The sequence below is a fragment of the Pseudophryne corroboree genome, chromosome 10 (genome assembly GCF_028390025.1).
Source record: "Pseudophryne corroboree isolate aPseCor3 chromosome 10, aPseCor3.hap2, whole genome shotgun sequence".
Classification (NCBI taxonomy): Eukaryota; Metazoa; Chordata; class Amphibia; order Anura; family Myobatrachidae; genus Pseudophryne; species Pseudophryne corroboree.
In genome coordinates this window covers 327,957,161-327,978,231 of record NC_086453.1, presented here as the reverse complement: position 1 = coordinate 327,978,231, position 21,071 = coordinate 327,957,161, and the positions used below count along the sequence as shown (strand labels likewise).

The 21,071-nt window shown below is 46.3% G+C and overlaps 1 protein-coding gene across 3 annotated transcripts in view; it reads left to right on the top strand.

Annotated features, from left to right (window-relative positions):
* Positions 1-11,218: 11,218 nt before the first annotated feature.
* Positions 11,219-21,071, top strand: part of ANAPC4 (anaphase promoting complex subunit 4) — a 167,857-nt gene continuing 158,004 nt past the window's right edge. Inside the window, exon 1 of one of the 3 annotated variants that reach the window (XM_063943580.1) lies at positions 11,219-11,297. The gene's annotated coding sequence lies outside the window, so the exon portion shown is untranslated. Of the gene's footprint in view, positions 11,298-11,366; positions 11,625-21,071 lie in introns of those variants that run through there. The other 2 variants (XM_063943581.1, XM_063943582.1) reach the window with 2 other exon arrangements.

Genomic DNA, 21,071 nt, shown 5'->3' with positions numbered 1-21,071 from the left:
AGGAAGGCCCCACGAAGAAATTTCAACTCGGTCGATTCCTGCATTTCCTGCAAACAGGAGTGTCTATGGGCCTCAAATTGGGGTCCATTAAGGTTCAAATTTCGGCCCTGTCGATTTTTTTTTTTCCAAAAGAATTGGCTTCAGTTCCTGAAGTCCAGAAGTTTGTCAAGGGAGTATTGCATATACAACCCCCTTTTGTGCCTCCAGTGGCACTGTGGGATCTCAACGTAGTTCTGGGATTCCTCAAAACACATTGGTTTAAAACCAGTCAAATCTGTGGATTTGAAGCATCTCACATGAAAAGTGAACATGCTCTTGGACCTGGCCTGGACCAGGCGAGTGTCAAATTGGTGGTTTTTTTCTCAAAAAAGCCCATATCTGTTTGTCCATTCGGACAGGGCAGAGCTGCGGACTCGTCCCCAGTTCTCTCCCTAAGGTGGTGTCAGTGTTTCACCTGAACCAGCTTATTGTGGTGTCTTGCGCCTACTAGGGACTTGGAGGACTCCAAGTTGCTAGATGTGGTCAGGGCCCTGAAAATATAGGTTCCAGGACGGCTGGAGTCAGGAAAACTGACTTGCTGTTATCCTGTATGCACCCAACAAACTGGGTGCTCTTGCTTCTAAGCAGACTTTTGCTAGTTGGATGTGTAATACAATTCAGCTTGCACATTCTGTGGCAGGCCTGCCACAGCCAAAATATGTAAATGCCCATTCCACAAGGAAGGTGGGCTCATCTTGGGCGGCTGCCCGAGGGGTCTCGGCTTTACAACTTTGCCGAGCGGCTATTTAGTCAGGGGCAAACACGTTTGTAAAATCCTACAAATTTGATACCCTGGCTAAGGAGGACCTGGAGTTCTCTCATTCGGTGCTGCAGAGTCATCCGCACTCTCCCGCCCGTTTGGGAGCTTTGGTATAATCCCCACGGTCCTTTCAGGAACCCCAGCATCCACTAGGACGATAGAGAAAATAAGAATTTACTTACCGATAATTCTATTTCTCGGAGTCCGTAGTGGATGCTGGGCGCCCATCCCAAGTGCGGATTATCTGCATTACTTGTACATAGTTACAAAAATCGGGTTATTATTTGTTGTGAGCCATCTTTTCAGAGGTTCCGCTGTTATCATACTGTTAACTGGGTTCAGATCACAGGTTGTACAGTGTGATTGGTGTGGCTGGTATGAGTCTTACCCGGGATTCATAAATCCTTCCTTATTGTGTACGCTCGTCCGGGCACAGTATCCTAACTGAGGCTTGGAGGAGGGTCATAGGGGGAGGAGCCAGTGCACACCACCTGATCCTAAAGCTTTACTTTTTGTGCCCTGTCTCCTGCGGAGCCGCTATTCCCCATGGTCCTTTCAGGAACCCCAGCATCCACTACGGACTCCGAGAAATAGAATTATCGGTAAGTAAATTCTTATTGTTATCCTGTGGATAACCTGTGGACTCTGCCGGAGAAATATACGTTATGGTAAGAACTTACCGTTGATAACGGTATTTCTCCTAAGTCCACAGGGATCCCACCCTGACGCATCTGATTTGAGGATCCTTCTACTCACTAACCTCTTCCGTCTTGTACGGAAAGGTGTGCATGTGTGTTCTTCTTGCCTGATTAGGGCTCTACATGATGCTCCTTGGAATACAACTGATTTGCCTAAGCCAGTAGGCGGGGATATATGGACGGGCCCGTTGCATCCTGGGAGATCAGAAAGCTTTGATCGATTGGTGCCAATCCGCTGTTGCTCCATCATATCCCATTGTTATCCTGTGGAACCTGTGGACTTAGGAGGAACCTGTGGACTTAGGAGAAATACCGTTATCAACGGTAAGTTCTTACCATAATGTATATTTAATTCGATAGCTCGATCATGAAAATCGGCCACAAATCGTGAAAAAATAGTTTTTTTTTCTGGAGAAATACGATACGGTCATCCTAACCGTCAATATGACAGCTCTGGTTTAATCAAAGAAATTCAGTTATAATGTGTTATCATTATAGTCAATTGTAGAAGATGGACACCAATATTTTTTATGATGGTGTTTTTCCATCCGATGGTAGTTTTCGATATTTAGTTGCCATCAAATGGTGCAGAGGTGATGCCCTTGTGATGCCCTTGTGATGTACACAAAGCTGAATGCCGCTGTAAAGAATCTGTCCTGGCTGCAGGGCAGGGCCATATTATCTGTTAGGCTGACTAGGCTGTAGCCTAGGGGCCCCACAATTTATTTCTTTTTCATCCACTAGGGGTCACTGGAGTACTCTTGGGATATGGACGGCTTCCGCAGGAACAGGGCACTGAATATTTAAATTTAGAACTCTCCACCCCTCCATATCCCAGAGTACCTCAGTGTTTTTTCTGTGCTCATCGGAGCAACAGGGCTGGTGTGGGGCTGCCACACTTAGTGAATATTTTTTGATTTTGATTTGAATTTTTCATTTTTATTTTTTACAACTTAAGCACATCCCTTCCCAGTTTCTGTAAAAACGTGGGTCCGGGATAGTGCCGCTGCACGGAGCAGCGCATGGCGTGTCGGTCCTCACAAAGAGCACCCTCACAGCCACACGCAGCTCACAAGACTGCTGCTACAGCTGGACGGAGCTTACAGATAGAAGCCCCGTCACAGCCATCGCTTCTGGAGTCAGGTATGCTGGGCGGCAGTGTGCGCTGACCGCCCCGCTGTGTGGGGACAATGTTCAGAGCCGGCGCCGCTGCGCCCGCACCCGCCTCTCCTAACTGGCCGCCCCGGCAACCGCTCCGATCATCGCCGCGCTCCTCCACCGCTAAGACCCCGTCGGCCGCCGCTCTCACCCGCCGGCCGCCGCTGCAGGACCGCTCTCCATTACAGCGCTCCCCGGCTCCCTGCACCCGATCGCGGACCCGCTCCCCGGTAACTCCCGCTCAGACAGCGGTACACGGGCCACAGGGGAGGGAGCAGAAGGGGGGGGGGGATACACTTTAGCGGAGGGCTGCAAAAAGGGGGTGACAGCATTAATGACATAGGCTGTTAAGCCTATATTAACGGGTTTGCTGCACTTGTTAAATATACTGCACTGTGAGGCATGGGGGCCATTTTAACCATGCTTCCTGTCTTCCTGTTGTGATTCCAGAACGTTCCTGCCCTACATCTCTACTCCACCGGAGGCGCAGGGGTGTTAGTGGGAATTTGGGATCAGGTTTCATATAGTAGTGGCCACGTGCACTGCTCTTGGCCAGATATATATATATATATATATAGACACACCTTAGTACTATTTTACTGAGTCGTGCAAGTTGTCTGTCTTTGTGTATTGTATTGTATTGTATTGTCTGTCTGCATAATGAGTAAGGCACCAGCAAAACCAAAAAAGCAGTTTCCCTGCCATGTCTGTAACAATACCACATGTACAGTATGTTTTGTGGATGCAGCTACGAATACAATTTCTACTCCGGTTTCACAACCGGTTTCATCCCCGGACCCGCCATGGGCTACGCTAGCGAATGTCATGGCTGGATTGCAATCAGAATTGGCCGCCGCTTGACAGGAGCTGGAAGCGGCAAGATCTGAGTCTAGGGTGAGACCGCTAGAACTACCGGAGGGGTCTCAGCCTTGCCAAAAGTCCAAGTCCATTTTGGGTAGTAGGGATAAATTTCATTTGTTTTGACAGCCCAGGCATTGATAATCTCATCCGAGCGGTGCATCAGTCTGAAGTTTACGGAAACTGAGGAGCCTCTGACAAATAATGAAGTCGTCTTTGCTAAACGGCAGAGGACTCCGATGTATTTTCCTGTTTCGGGATCTCTTAATAAGATGTTACTGGAAACGCGACAGAATTCGGATAAACGGTTTTCTATACCTCGCAGATTTAAGTCTAGTTACCCGTTTCCAGAGGCTGTGACAGCTACATGGGAGAATCCGCCATTGGTGGATTCGTCTGTGTCTAAACTTACTAAGAAATTAACCATACCAGTACCAACGATACTACGCTTAAAGACCCTTTAGACCGTAAAATAGAAGCTATGCTAAAATCCATGTATATAGCAGCAGGAGTGTTGCTTAGACCTGGGTTGGTTGGCATTTGGGTTACTAAGGCGCTGATGGTATGGATAACAGAACTCAAGTCTGCCCTACATGGATCACCTTATACTTCTCGCTGATCAAATCTGGGAAGCTGCTGATTATCTATGTACAGCTTCTACTGACGTCTGACAGCTCACTTCTCGCCTTTCATCGTCGCTAGTTACAGCACGACGAGCACTCTGGCTGCGCTCTTGGCAAGCGGAGGCGGAGGTCCATAGAGGTATAGAGGCGTTACCTTACGGTGGCGAGAAGTTGTTTGGTCCTGAATTGGACAAATGGATTGCTGAGGCCACGGGAGGTAAGTCGGTTTTCTTACCATTGCCTCCAACGGTACCTAGACGGAAATACTCGGGCCCGGCGTTCAAATCCTTTCAGCCTCAGCCCTTTCGAGGCCGTGGTAGAGGACCAGCCATGCCCGGTAGACGAGGTCGAGGGCGTGGTTTCCAACAAACCAACGCCAGTCGTCAAGGCGCTAAGGTCACCGACAAGCCAGTGGCATGACGGACTCCCAGCCCATCTTGGATCTCCAATTGTGGGAGCACGCCTTCAGACGTTCCATTTGGTGTGGTTCCAGACATCCACAGATGGGTGGATCCGCAATTTAGTGTTTAAAGGTTACAAGATAGAGTTCGACTGTCTCCCGCCACTGCGGTTTTTCAAGACCGGACTGCCTGTGTCGGACGACAAGAGGGCGGTTCTGCAATTTGCCATTCAGTCCCTGCTGGAGTCAGCAGTTTTGATTCCGGTCCCTGTACACCAACAAGGTCAGGGTTATTATTCCAGTCTGTTTGGAGGTACCAAAGCCGGATGGCTCGGTCAGGCCAATATTGAACTTGAAGGGCCTCAATCAGTACGTCACTTACTACAGATTCAAGATGGAATCTCTGCGGTCAGTAATTGCAGGTTTAGAGCCACAGGAATTCATGATTGCGCTGGATCTCAAGGATGCGTACTTACACATTCCGATTTGGCCACCTCATCAAAGGTTCTTGCGGTTTGCAATACGGCAAAACCATTACCAGTTTCAGGCTCTACCGTTTGGCCTCTCGTCAGCGCCTCGGGTATTCACCAAACATCTCAGATCCCGGGTAGTGATAATAGTTCCGTACTTGGACGATCTGCTCATCAAAGCTCCATCTCAACAGATGTTTGTCCAACATGCATTGCTGACGTACGATGTACTAGTTCAGCACGGTTGGATTGTCAACTTCAAGAAATCACATCTGATTCCGTCTCAACGACTGCAATTCCTAGGTATGATCCTCCATGCGGTAAATCAGAGAATTTACCTACCAGAACAGAAAGTACAGATAATTCGTCATCTGGTACGATTAGTGCTCAAGCCACGCACAGTCTCGGTACATTTGTGCATTCGCCTCTTAGGCACCATGGTGGCGGCTTTCGAAGCGCTTCAGTTCGGAAGATTTCACTCACGTCCTTTTCAACTGGATGTGCGCGCACAGTGGTCGGGCTCGCATCTGCAGATTCACCACAGGGTGCGGTTGTCGCCACGGGCCAGAGTCTCTCTACTCTGGTGGCTCAAAGTACACAATCTAACCGCAGGGAAACGGTTCGGCGACTGGAATTGGATAATTCTAACGACGGACGCGAGTCTCAGAGGTTGGGGAGCTGTAGTTCAAAATTATCAGCTCCAGGGTCTCTGGGCGGATCACGAAAGATTGCTGTCTATAAATGTCCTGGAACTCCGGGCAATTTACAATGCGCTGCGACAAGCAGTGCACCTACTTCGGTCTCAGCCTGTCCAGGTGCAGTCAGACAACGCGATGGCAGTCGCGTACATCTACAAACAAGGAGGAAAGAGAAGCCGCATGGCAATGCGGGAAGTAGCTCGAATCCTCGATTGGGCCGAGCATCACCAAGTGATATTGTCGGCAGTCTTCATTCCGGGAGTGGACAACTGGGAGGCGGATTATCTCAGCCGTCGGGATTTTCATCCAGGAGAATGGGCATTGAATCCAGAGGTGTTTCACATGTTGGTCCAGAGGTGGGGTTACCCTCAAGTGGACCTGATGGCATCTCGCCACAATCACCAAACGCCCCAGTATGTGTCCAGAACGCGAGATCCAAAGGCAGTGGCGGTGGATGCTCTCACAATCGCGTGGCCGCACAGCCTCGTGTATCTGGTTCCACCGTTTCCGCTGCTCCCTCTGTTGCTAAAACGAATCAAAAGAGAGTCCGTCACAGTCATACTAGTGGCGCCTCATTGGCCTCGGAGAGCTTGGTTCTCGGATCTCCGCGGACTACTCGCAGACGATCATTGGCCGCTCCCACTACGTCCGGACCGGTTACAACAGGGTCCGTTCCTTTACCCCGATTTAGCGCGGCTGCGTTTGACGGGGGGGCTGTTGAGACCGCCCTCTTAAGAAGAGAGGGCATTCCAGATTCGGTTATACCAACCATGTTACGAGCTAGGAAGCCGGTTACGGCAGCTCATTATTACAGTATTTGGTGTGCCTATATAGGTTGGTGTGAAGCTCGGAAGTTTCCGACATCATCTTTCAAGTTATTCCGTCTTTTGTTATTTCTACTGCGTTTATCTACACTAAAAGTGCAGGTATCTGCTTTGTCAATTTACTTTCAAAGACGATTGGCTCTATTGCCGTCTGTACACACTTTTCTGCAAAGGTGTCCTAAGAGTACAGCCTCCATTCATTCCACCTACAGCGCCATGGGACTTGAATCTGGTTTTAGATTTCTTACAGTCTTCATATTTGAACCCTTACAACAAGTGGATATTAAGTTTCTCACTTGGAAAGCAATTTTGCTCCTAGCCTTAGCTTAGGCAAGGCGTGTTTCAGATTTGGGTGCCTTGTCCTGCAAGCCACCGTATTTGGTGTTTCATGATGACACAGCGGAACTTCGGACGAATCCCGCTTTCTTACCAATGGTAGTGTCATCTTTTCACATCAATCAACCAATAGTAGTTCCTGTGTTAACAGGAGATTCAGGAACTTTAGATGTGGTACGCGCACTGCGCGTTTATGTATCCCGAACGTCTACTGTTGTTGTTTGTTCTCTATGATGCTGCCAAGATGGGTTGGCCAGCTTCTAAGCTGACCTTATCCAGATGGATAAAACTGACCATACGTCAGGCTTACCTTCATGCTAGGTTACAGCCGCCTACATCAGTAACAGCTCATTCCACACATTCTGTGGGAACTTCATGGGCAGCTGGTCGTGGAGCTTCTACGACGCAGCTTTGCTGTGCGGCTACATGGTCTTCAGTGCACACGTTTGTGCGCTTTTAACAGTTTCATACGTTTGCGGCATCCGCATCTAGCTTTGGCCGCCTAGTGTTACAGGTGCCAAACAGCTCTCCCGCCCACGGGGGAAGCTTTGGTACGTCCCAAGAGTACTCCAGTGACCCCTAGTGGATGAAAAAGAAAATAGGATTTTGGTACTTACCAGGTAAATCCTTTTCTTTGGATCCATAGGGGGCACTGGACGCCCACCCAGAGCAGTTTTACCTGGTTTGTGGTAAGTTCAGGGGATCTTATGGTAACACACTCTCACCGACTGGTTCAAAATATCAAGTGCTGGTTATGGTGTCAACTGTTTAGTTGTCAGTAACGTTATGTGTCAACTTTATTGTTGTCCGTTATGTTATATGTAATTCTCCATTGTCAACCTCTCTAGCTCCTGTTCGGCTCAGTAAAAAACACTGAGGTACTCTGGGATATGGAGGGGTGGAGAGTTCTAAATTTAAATATTCAGTGCCCTGTTCCTGCGGAAGCTGTCCATATCCCAAGAGTACTCCAGTGCCCCCTATGGATTCAAAGAAAAGGATTTATCTGGTAAGTACCAAAATCCTATTTTTGCTGAGGTACTGGTACCTGTGCCCTGTGTCTACCATTGGATAACAGGGTTCTGATGTCTGTCTGTAGTCAATTAGCATCCCTTTCAGCACAGGTGTAGGCAATGTGAAGCAACCCAGTTGCTGTGGTACTACACCTCCCAGCATGCCCTGCCACAGTTATGGCATGCCCTAATATCAAAACAGTGGCAGGCAGGGAACTTCCATTCTAAAGCACAATATTATGCAGATATTGTGATGGGTGGGGGATCCTGAGGCTGTAGGGGGGCAGTGATTGCAAGCTCCCAGACAGAATGCATTTAGAGGGCCAGTAATGATACATGGAAGGCTTCATGTTCTGCTTCTCGGACATTGGCTCACTGGCTGCAGCCACCGCCATTCTAGAAGGGCACGTCATGGGTGTTCACATATTGCTAGCTCAGGAGCAGCAGCCTATCTGAGAAGGGTATGGGTCATTAGGTCGACAGTCATTAGGTCAACCACTATTGGTCGACATGCACTAGGTCGACATGAACAAAGTTGACATGGAAAAAGGTTGACATGAGGGTTTTTTAAAACTTTTTTTGGTGTCGTCTTCTTTGTAAAGTGACGGGGAACCCCAATTAGTGCACCGTGTCCCGCAAGGTGCCTCGCTCCTTTACCGTTCCCAAATGTAGTCCATGTGGATTGTTAAAGTATGAAAAAGGTCAAAAAATTTGAAAAACTCATGTCGATCTTTTTCCACGTCGACCTTGTTCATGTTGACCTAATGACCATGTCGACCAATAGTGGTCGACCTAATGACCGTAAGCCTCTTGGAATTATAGAAGTCTGTTAATGATACATTGTATACGAAGGGTCCCGATTAGGATGCCTACAAAGTTGGGAGGCATTATATGTGTATAGCAGAGCCAGATTAAGGAGGGGTGTGGGGAGCAGGGGCAACATCACCCCGTGCCCCCCTGATCCTACCGTTTGCATGAATTTTGTTGTTCAGAGATGGAGACAGCCTTGTCTCTGTCCCTGAACCAGCCATGGCCACCCGCAAGCATGATTGGAGCAGCTGTGCATACAGGCTGCTCCTCACGGACAGTCCGACAGACTTGGACAAAAGCGAGCCAGTCCGGGGCCGGGTTCAAGAGCTGAGCAGGGCGTTGTTGGAGCAGAAGCTGGTCAGCACCTTGGACAGCAGCTCCCGACTACACTCCAGCTGTGATAGTCGCAGCGCCGGCTCCCCGGATACTCTGTTCTTATTATCCTGATCTTTGTCTTCTATTATAGCAGTGTTTTTCAACCACTGTGCCGTGGCAGACTAGTGTGCCCTGAGCAGTCTCCAGGTGTGCTGCCATAGAAGCAGAGCCAGGCCTGTCAGTGTTTTGCCGCTACTGAGGCCCTGGAACGATCAATACTGGTGGGTTTAGCGGCTGCAGGGCCAGTTCTAATTTTGGGCCCGGGCAGTGTTGGGCTCCTCTGGTTTTCTCAGATCTGGCTCAGGCGTTACCTATGGAGCAGCTGCGACATGACATCCTAGGACATACAACTGCACCATGCATCACCATTATATTTGAGTGTGCCTTGGCAATATTTAGATCTTGTTCAGTGTGCCGCGAGTTGTAAAAGGTTGAAAATATCCGTATTATGGGTTGGTGCTTAGAAAGGCTTCAAGATTCCTCTGAAATACAGACAGGAGGAACGGCCAGCTCTGAGCCGCCTGGTGGCAGCTGGTGCCCTGGGGCTGTCGATGGTGCTACTGCTGGTCATCCTCATCCCAGTGCTGGTCAGCTTGACAGGCAGCTCCACCCACTATGAGATGCTGGGTACCTGACACATGGTCAGCGACCCCTATGCCACCAAGGCCAGCAACACCGCAACAGCGGAGACCAGTGTCGGACTTGGGCTTGAAGGGCCCACTGGGGGGGATGCAGTGGTAGGGGCCCATGTTTAGGGTGTGTGGCCAGTATCCAGAAGGAGTGTGGCCAGCACCCATATTGGTTTGCATAACAATTAAAGACTGCATGGTCTGGGCCCCTTGATAAATACACATAGTAAATACTGCTAGTGTATACATGATAATGTACCAGATTAGTAACAGCAATGTCCTGTAGAAAATACACCATAGTCCTGTGCACTATAAGGGAACAGATGCATATGTATATAAGTGCACAGTCTGGAACAAGAAGAGGTGGACCCCCCCCTAGGCACTGGGGCCTATCAGAGGTTTCCCCTGTACTCCTGTGGGCTAGTCCAACACTGGCGGAGACAGTGCGGGAACAGAGGATCCTCCAGTCCCGGCCGGGGACGTCTGGCCTGAGGGGACCCCCTTGTCTTAAGTACCCCGGGCCCACTGGAGCCTTAATTCGGCACTGATGTATAAGTAAGTATATATCACCACGGTTGTGTGTACGTTACCTTAGGGGTGTAGTAGTGTATGCCGGCGGCCGGGCTCCCGGCGAACAGCATACCGGCGCGGGAATCCGGACCGCCGGCATACCGACAGCTGGGCGAGCGCAAATGAGCCCCTTGCGGGCTCGCTGCGCTCGCCATGCTGCGGGCACGGTGGCGCGTATTCTCCCTTTAGGTGGGTTGTGGACCCCCAGGAGGGAGAATAAATGTCGGTATGCCGGCGGTCGGGATTCCGGCGCCGGGATGCTGGACGTCGGGAGCCCGGCCGCCGGCATACAGAAGACCACCCTTACCTTAGTGCTCAGGACCTGAAAGTGACAAAACGAGAAGGCAGTAGAGAAATTCCGCCCTTACAGCACCTAAATGTTTTCTTCGTTCTCCGTTCGTTTGGGGTAAAAAAAAAATCTGTGCAGCATTGGACCCTCGCGAGCTCGGTGTCTCGCTCCGCTTCGCTCGCCACACTTTACTATTCCAAATAGTTTGTGACATGGACCCAGGGGGTTATGGGAAAGGTCCTCTCCATGAAGGTAAACTAGACGCTACCATATCACTACTGCGCATGCGCAATGGCCATTTTGGGTGTGATTTTTTTCCTGCTGCTGCAGCGCACAACGCAAATTCTGGAAAGGTAATTATTTAAAAATGGGTGCAGTGTGGGCACCCGCCCCCACCCCCCTCCTTTTCCGCTTCTACCTGGACCCAAGGGCTGTGTGCACCTCACAAATTGCACCCATTATAAAAACACCAGTGGTCTGTAGCTGTACTTTAGCGGAATATTTATAGTTGCGATGATTCGCAACTATCGATGTTTACGTTGCGACGGCAGAGTGGGATGGCGGCGTTGCGATGTTTGGTAAGCATTTAATGGTTTGCGCCTCAGTCCCGTCTGTCGACCACGCCCCCTCGCGCTGATTGGACAGCGGCGCCTCCGGTCATTGGCTTGTCAGAGCATGGCAGGTGACGTCACCAGGCCGCTATGTTCCCGCTTCCGCCCATGTGAGGGATGGCCGGTGCCGCTGCTGCAGGTACACTGCGGCTGACGCGCGTTCCCTGTGTGTTATTGTGTCACTGGCTCGGTGTCTGGGTCTGGGAGTCTCATGTATAGGCTGCGCTCAGCCAGTCCCCCGTGTCATAGCGCTCACGGCTGTACAGGGGAGGGATAACACACACACATCTATAGCATCAGTGCATGCATAGGCGCCTGTATGTCCTCAGTTATCTGTACTGGGTATAGGGTGAGAGCTGCAGTACAGTCATTGTGTGCTCTCCCCTAGATCACACAGTACGGGTACAGCAGGAGCCAACATAACTCCGGGGAACATGAGTTTTCTTTTATGTGTCTGTTAATTAATGTGAGTTAATTTTAGTATTAGTGTAATCCTTTTTCTCTATCGTCCTAAGTGGATGCTGGGGTTCCTGAAAGGACCATGGGGAATAGCGGCTCCGCAGGAGACAGGGCACAAAAAAGTAAAGCTTTACTAGGTCAGGTGGTGTGCACTGGCTCCTCCCCCTATGACCCTCCTCCAGACTCCAGTTAGATTTTGTGCCCGAACGAGAAGGGTGCAATCTAGGTGGCTCTCCTAAAGAGCTGCTTAGAGAAAGTTTAGTTTAGGTTTTTTTCTTTACAGTGAGTCCTGCTGGCAACAGGATCACTGCAACGTGGGACTTAGGGGGAAAGTAGTAAACTCACCTGCATGCAGAGTGGATTTGCTGCTTGGCTACTGGACACCATTAGCTCCAGAGGGATCGAACACAGGCCCAGCCGTGGAGTCCGGTCCCGGAGCCGCGCCGCCGACCCCCTTGCAGATGCTGAAGCGTGAAGAGGTCCGGAAACCGGCGGCTGAAGACTCCTCAGTCTTCATAAGGTAGCGCACAGCACTGCAGCTGTGCGCCATTTTCCTCTCAGCACACTTCACTGGGCAGTCACTGAGGGTGCAGAGCGCTGGGGGGGGGCGCTCTGAGAGGCAAATATAAACCTTATACAAGGCTAAAAATACCTCACATATAGCCCATAGGGGCTATATGGAGATATTTAACCCCTGCCTGACTGGAAAAATAGCGGGAGAAGAACCCGCCGAAAAAGGGGCGGGGCCTATCTCCTCAGCACACGGCGCCATTTTCTGTCACAGCTCCGCTGGTCAGAACGGCTCCCAGGTCTCTCCCCTGCACTGCACTACAGAAACAGGGTAAAACAGAGAGGGGGGGCACATTAATGGCTATATATATATATATTAAAGCAGCTATAAGGGAGCACTTAATATAAGGATATCCCTTGTATATATAGCGCTTTGTGGTGTGTGCTGGCAGACTCTCCCTCTGTCTCCCCAAAAGGGCTAGTGGGTCCTGTCTTCATTAGAGCATTCCCTGTGAGTTTGCGGTGTGTGTCGGTACGTGGTGTCGACATGTATGAGGACGATATTGGTGTGGAGGCGGAGCAATTGCCAAATATGCAGATGTCACCCCCCAGGGGGTCGACACCAGAATGGATGCCTTTATTTGTGGAATTACGTGATGGTTTATCTTCCCTTAAACAGTCAGTTGAGGACATGAGGCGGCCGGACAATCAATTAATGCCTGTCCAGGCGCCTCAAACACCGTCAGGGGCTGTAAAACGCCCTTTGCCTCAGTCGATTAATGACAAAGAGGTGGAAGATAGATCACGGATAACTAGAAAATCCAAATTCCTTCCAGACATGAAGATTTGTCCTCAAATAGAAGTCTTTCTCAGACTTGTGTCCAAAGACTTAGACTCACTATGTTCATCTAACAAATATCACATTGATAATCTAAATACAGAAGAAAGATCGGCACTCAAGGAGATCACAGAGTGGCAAGATACCATAATAAAGCCCTCAGATAAAGGGGGCAATATAGTATTATGGCCAAGAAATCTATATTTAGAAGAACTAGAGAGACAGCTGGGGGACACAAGCTGTTACAAAAAACTCTATTTTAATCCCACAAATACGTATCTTCAACAATATAACAATCTTGTTCAGAGGGCATATAACAACAACGTCATAACCAAAAAAGATTGGGAATTTTTGAAAATGACCAAACCTAAAACACCGACACTTTACTTACTGCCGAAGATACATAAAAATGAGAGAAAACCTCCAGGAAGACCAATCCTTTCAGGGATGGGCAGTCTGACGGAAAATGCCAGCATCTTCGTAGATCATTATCTACGTAAACACGTCACCACCCTTCCTTCGTATGTACGAGATACAATGGACGTCCTGAACAAATTAAACAACTTGAATGTCAGCCCGGGGGTGTGGCTTGTGACATGTGATGTGGAGAGTCTCTATACAAGCATAAACCATAAACATGGCATTGCAGCCACCAAATATTTTCTCAATATGGAGGCTCAAAACGAACGAAATGACTTTCTTGTTGAATTGCTGGAATTTTTACTTTCCCACAACTATTTCACCTGTAATGAGCGCCATTACCTCCAGGTTAGAGGGACGGCGATGGGGACAGCATGTGCCCCCACGTACGCCAACCTCTACCTGGGGTGGTGGGAAAGGGAGGTGGTCTTCCAGGAATCGTTGGAGAGATATACCAATAACATTCTGGTATATCTGAGGTACATTGACGATATCCTGATATTGTGGGAAGGCCCCTCCAGAGAGCTGCGGGAATTCATTGATATTCTGAATATCAATCATCTCAATCTAAAGCTAACGTTGGAAGCCAGTCAAAGATCTATCAACTTTTTAGATATAACCATCCAGATTGATGAGGATGGGAATATCTTAACAGATCTTTACAGAAAACCCACAGCTACCAACAGTTTACTGCATTCAACAAGTTCCCACCTCCCAGCAACTATTAAAGGCATTCCTAAAGGGGAACTCTTAAGAACTAAAAGGAACTGTTCCACTGAAGATACCTTTCGATTAAGGCAGAACGAGTTAAGTGAACGCTTCAAAAAGAGAGGATACAGCAATAGATTGATTAAAAAATCTATTAAGGAAGTTGAGACCTACCAGCGAGACTCCCTATTAACGCCAAGAATCAAATGCAAAAAAGAAGAACCCATTAGATATGTAGGAACCTTCAATACGTACTGGAGGGAAATTAACACCATTCTAACCAGACACTGGCCTGTCCTTCATACTGATGAAGATTTAGCCAGGCTGCTTCCTGATAAACCATTAACCAGTTGGCGAAGATCACCCAACTTGAGGGATAAGGTAGTACACAGCCATCTTTCCCCACTTATATCAAATGATGTGAGAAAGAAAGGGTCATTTCCTTGCGGTAATTGCAAGGCCTGTAAGTTTATGATCCCTACGAAACAATTCACAGATAAATATGGAAAGAAATGGATTATATCCTCCAAAATCACCTGCACATCAATAGGCACGGTTTACCATCTCGAATGCCCCTGTAGTAAAAAATACATCGGAAAGACGTCACGACCTTTGAAAGTTAGACTTTTAGAGCATATTGGCAGTATCCGGAATGCCAAAAAAGATCTAACTAGGTTTAAACCCTTACCACCTGTAGCCAGACATTTTCTAAACCATCACAATGGAGACCCAACAGGCCTCAAAGCCTTTGGGATCAAACATATACAACTTGGCATCAGAGGGGGAGATCTAGATCAGGAATTACTGAAATTTGAAACCAAAATGATTTTCCTGCTTAATAGTGTATACCCGCATGGGATGAATGAGTCAAATAGCTATATTCCCTTTGTGAATTGAACCCATGTTTGTAAGAACAAAGCAAGGCAATTCTATTATAAGAGATATATGTACGGTACATATTGAATATCTAAGGATTGTTTTATTGAGAGATACACAATCCCTTTGACATTTAACTCCTCCTATACTCAATATTACAGTGTAGAAAGTATCACAATTATATTAAATTATATATAGATGTCCTGATACCTTTTCACCATCACTAGTGTGTGTTATTTGTTTTTTCACTTTTGTTTGTTCACTTTTTATTTATCTAGTTGCGTTTTTATTTTTCATAATAATTATTGTCACAATTACATTACTACCCCATCACATCGATATATCATTTTAGATATTTACACTACCATTTGGTCACATCCTTCTGTAGCACGGCCAGCACTAAATCTTCTTATATATATATATATATATATGTATATATATATATATATATATATATATATCTTCTCTTCTTATTATCTACCATGTTCACTGTATCACTTTCCCTAGTGGCACTACCATCACTCAGCCTTTTTAATACTGATTATCAGTTTTATTTATTAATATTCAACATATAATTAGATATTTGAAAATACTTAGGAGGTTCTATACACGGAATTCAATGCCGAACAATATAATTTATGACATCAGCGTATGAATCAAATAAATATGGTTTCATTACTATAATCTGACGGGCATATACTATTGTGCAATCTACATGATAGGTGAACAAACACATATGTCATACATGTATGGATATGAAGTGTGGAATAAGCCTGATCACTCTAAAATCCGAGAATTCATTTTACAGTAATACTAACTTTTAATATACCGGACCCTTGAAAGATCAAGTCTTCTATGTAAAGAATTTACCAATAATCTATAGCCCGACGGGGACTTGAACCCCTAACTCTATCTATATATATATGCGGATGTATGTATATTAGAGACATCTAAATGCCATATGAAAGCGGGATATAGATTATATACAGTGCATGTGACAGGGTCTAAAATAATAAAGAAAAAGGACTGACCCGGAAACATGCATTCATTCAATTTATTTTCAAAGAAGAAATGAAAATGCTAAAACCTGAATACGTAGGATATGATTACCCGGCTAATGTGAGGTGGAGGAAAATAGTGGGATTTATATTTCACATAATACTTAAGAACTCATACCGGCATAAAGATAGAATTATTTCTCATACAGATACCGGGGCATAATGAGAGAGAAACCCCGTTCCAAATCGACATAACATTGTTTATATCTAGACGCCACGATTGGACGAGGACGTCACATGCCCGAACAGGAAAACATCTGATTGGCGGGCGGATATATGTGACGCGTTGAGTCATAGCCGCACTTTGATTGGTAAGCGGCATATGACGCTCCGGGCCGTAGCCGCAATATGATTGGCAGGCGGCATTGGAGCTTTGAACTCATAATGCTGATTGGGCAGCACGAATCTGATTTAAACATGTCCACGGGAAAGCGCTCTTGTTGCTCCCTGACGAAGCTGCCATAAGTGCAGTGAAACACGCGTGTAGGGCACAGCGTGTCCACGCGTTTTTAGTGTTTGAAGCTATGATGCAACTATACTAATTGATTAGAGACGTTAGCTGGTAGTTTATTGATAAGAAAAAATAGGCTCAATAGACTGTAGCCATCTGTATCAAACACAGTTATATATGTATGTCACATCCAGACTTGCTTACATAGACTGCCACGATTAAAGACAGTCAGAAAGCTATGATGCAATTATATAAATTGACATGAGACGTCAGCTGGCAGTTTAATGAATAAAGAAAATCAGGCACAATAGATTGCAGCTATCTGTATTAAGTACAGTGACACATGCTCATACCTGCATGTCATATCCAGACCTGCTTACATAGACTGCCACGATTAAGACAGTCAGAGCCTATAGGATAGAATGTATGTAGCTGTAAAAGCATTGTGAATACCAAGCGTTTACACTACTATAATCTATATGAACAATAGTGTAGCTGCAATAGTACAGATTTTAACAGCCATTTGAAGCAAGTACTGATAAAGTAGCCTATGTTACAATAGTATCACACTGCAACAATTGGCAACATTCAGGAGCATAGCAGCTGCATGCTCTGAATAAGATACTTTAAGTGCATACATTGTAGCAAAATTCTGTCACACTAATAGACAGACTCAACAGTCCGAAGTGACTACTGCTAAAAGCAGTGCATGAATAGCTCACAAATTTCATTAATATATATTAAATATATTGTGATGCTATAACTACCAACAACGATAGACACCTTAGAATTTGGGGCACAGTGTAAAACCAAAACTCTATCCAATGATAAACACCATTAAATATCTGTAACAAAACACACATCATTCTGAGTTTAATAAATGTGGATCTAATGAATATATATATGGGTCACTATATTCTCTGATAATTTTTGATAATTTCTGATCACCCCTTTACTTATATAAGTAAATAAGACCTATCCCTTATTGTTAATTGAGAGTACTATGCATGAGAATCAGCTTGTTTAAAATTTAAAAACTAAAACTATTATACAGTATAATAACATCATCAGCTAAATGGTATGGCTAATATCTGAAGCATAAGGAATAAACCGTACTGATAAACGGTCTGTTTTGGAAGTATAATTGGGGCTGCAATACCCCTAATATAAGCAGTATCTGTGAAATATGTGTAATATAGTTGGACACCATGGCTAATATTTGATGTATAAGGAATAAACCGTATTGATAAACGGTCTGCTTTGGAAGTACAATTGGGGCTGCAATACCCCTAACACAAGCAGTATCCTTGAAATCTGTGTAACACGGGTGGACATCATATATACAAATAACATCACTGTATAAGACAGTTGTTCTCTAACTAGTACAATTGGGGCTGCAACACCCCTAACACAAGCAGTATCTTTGAAATCTGTGTAACACAGGTGGACACCATATATACAAATAACATCACTGTATAAGACAGTTGTTCTTTATATAAGCAGGGAATAATATACTCTCTGAAGCTGTATGTTTTCATGCATAGATACCCCAATAATATTGACAGCCAATGTGAGAGGCTCTCAATATATCAGAAATAGATTCTAAGAGGATCAGATCTGTGAGTATATCCACAGATGACCTATAGTCACCATAAATAACAAAAGTGAGGAACTTGAAGTTTCACCTTATATACGATCCCAAAGTGTTTGGAATTCAAAACAATAGACACAGACATCTTAGATTCAAATAGTGGTCGACATTATATGTATGTACCGACACTGTTGATGTTGACAGTGGCCGAATAACATTGGATGGATGTAGAAACATTGATGGTGTCTGTACCAATATAGTAACCCCCGAATACTAAGACATACTTGCAAACACACGTGGACACGCTTTTTAAAATCTTTATTTACACATTTTCAATCTTTTGTTTAGATTCACTTACCTGTTTGTCTGTGATTTTAATTCTATGTTTCACTGTAGTTGGGAATGAATTAATCATATTCATATTTTAATACATATCTAATAAAGGCTATTTTTTAGAATTAATAAATTTTTCTGTGCGTCGACAATACAGAATCCCCTCTTCTTTTTCTCCTAAACTCCCCAAAAGGGCTAGTGGGTCCTGTCTTCATTAGAGCATTCCCTGTGAGTTTGCGGTGTGTGTCGGTACGTGGTGTCGACATGTATGAGGACGATATTGGTGTGGAGGCGGAGCAATTGCCAAATATGCAGATGTCACCCCCCAGGGGGTCGACACCAGAATGGATGCCTTTATTTGTGGAATTACGTGATGGTTTATCTTCCCTTAAACAGTCAGTTGAGGACATGAGGCGGCCGGACAATCAATTAATGCCTGTCCAGGCGCCTCAAACACCGTCAGGGGCTGTAAAACGCCCTTTGCCTCAGTCGGTCGACACAGACCCAGACACGGGCACTGATTCCAGTGACGACGGTAGAAATTCAAACGTATTTTCCAGTAGGGCCACACGTTATATGATTTTGGCAATGAAGGAGACGTTACATTTAGCTGATACTACAGATACCGTAAAACAGGGTATTATGTATGGTGTGAAAAAACTACAAACAGTTTTTCCTGAATCAGAAGAATTAAATGACGTGTGTGATGAAGCGTGGGTTGCTCCTGATAAAAAGTTGATAATTTCAAAAAAGTTATTGGCATTATACCCTTTCCCGCCAGAGGTTAGGGCGCGCTGGGAAACACCCCCTAAGGTGGACAAGGCGCTCACACGCTTATCCAAACAAGTGGCGTTACCCTCTCCTGAGACGGCCGCACTTAAGGATCCATCAGATAGAAAGATGGAAGTTATTCAAAAGAATATATACACACATGCAGGTGTTATACTACGACCAGCTATAGCAACTGCCTGGATGTGCAGTGCTGGAGTAGTTTGGTCAGAATCCCTGATTGAAAATATTGATACCCTAGATAGGGACAATGTTTTACTGTCGTTAGAACAAATAAAGGATGCATTTATCTATATGCGTGATGCACAGAGGGATATTTGCACACTGGCATCTCGGGTGAGTGCTATGTCCATTTCAGCCAGAAGAGCCTTATGGACACGACAGTGGACAGGCGATGCGGATTCAAAACGTCACATGGAGGTTTTGCCGTATAAAGGGGAGGAGTTATTTGGAGTTGGTCTATCAGACTTGGTGGCCACGGCTACTGCCGGGAAATCCACTTTTTTACCTCAAGTCACTCCCCAACAGAGAAAGGCACCGACCTTTCAACCGCAGCCTTTTCGCTCCTACAAAAATAAGAGAGCAAAGGGCTTGTCGTACCTGCCACGAGGCAGAGGAAGAGGGAAGAGACACCAACAGGCAGCTCCTTCCCAGGAACAGAAGCCCTCCCCGGCTCCTGCAAAAACCTCAGCATGACGCTGGGGCCTCTCAAGCGGACTCGGGGACAGTGGGGGGCCGTCTCAAAAATTACAGCGCGCAGTGGGCTCACTCGCAGGTAGACCCCTGGATCCTGCAGATAATATCTCAGGGGTACAGGTTGGAATTAGAGACGGATCCTCCTCATCGTTTCCTGAAGTCTGCCTTACCAACCGTCTCTTCCGAAAGGGAGAGGGTGTTGGAAGCCATTCACAAGCTGTACGCTCAGCAGGTGATAGTCAAAGTACCCCTATTACAACAAGGAAAGGGGTATTATTCCACTCTATTTGTGGTACCGAAGCCGGATGGCTCGGTAAGGCCTATTCTAAATCTGAAGTCCTTGAACCTCTACATAAAAAAGTTCAAGTTCAAGATGGAGTCACTCAGAGCAGTGATAGCGAACCTGGAAGAAGGGGACTTTATGGTATCCTTGGACATCAAGGATGCGTATCTACACGTTCCGATTTACCCCGCACACCAGGGGTACCTCAGGTTCATTGTTCAAAACTGTCACTATCAGTTTCAGACGCTGCCGTTCGGATTGTCCACGGCGCCTCGGGTCTTTACCAAGGTAATGGCCGAGATGATGATTCTTCTTCGAAGAAAAGGCGTATTAGTTATCCCATACTTGGACGATCTCCTAATAAGGGCAAGGTCCAGAGAACAGCTGGAGACAGCTTTAGCACTATCTCAAGAGGTGCTAAGACAACACGGGTGGATTCTGAATATTCCAAAATCCCATTTAATCCCGACAACTCGTCTGCTGTTCCTAGGAATGATTCTGGACACGGTTCAGAAAAAGGTTTTCCTTCCAGAGGAAAAAGCCAAGGAGTTATCCGATCTGGTCAGGAACCTCCTAAAACCAGGAAAAGTGTCAGTACATCAATGCACAAGAGTCCTGGGAAAAATGGTGGCTTCTTACGAAGCAATTCCATTCGGCAGATTCCATGCAAGAATATTCCAAAGGGATCTGTTGGACAAATGGTCAGGGTCGCATCTGCAGATGCACCTGCGAATAACCCTGTCACCAAAGACAAGGGTGTCACTTCTGTGGTGGTTGCAGAAGGCTCACCTATTAGAAGGCCGCAGATTCGGCATTCAGGATTGGATCCTGGTGACCACGGACGCCAGCCTGAGAGGCTGGGGAGCAGTCACACAAGGAAGAAACTTCCAGGGAGTATGGA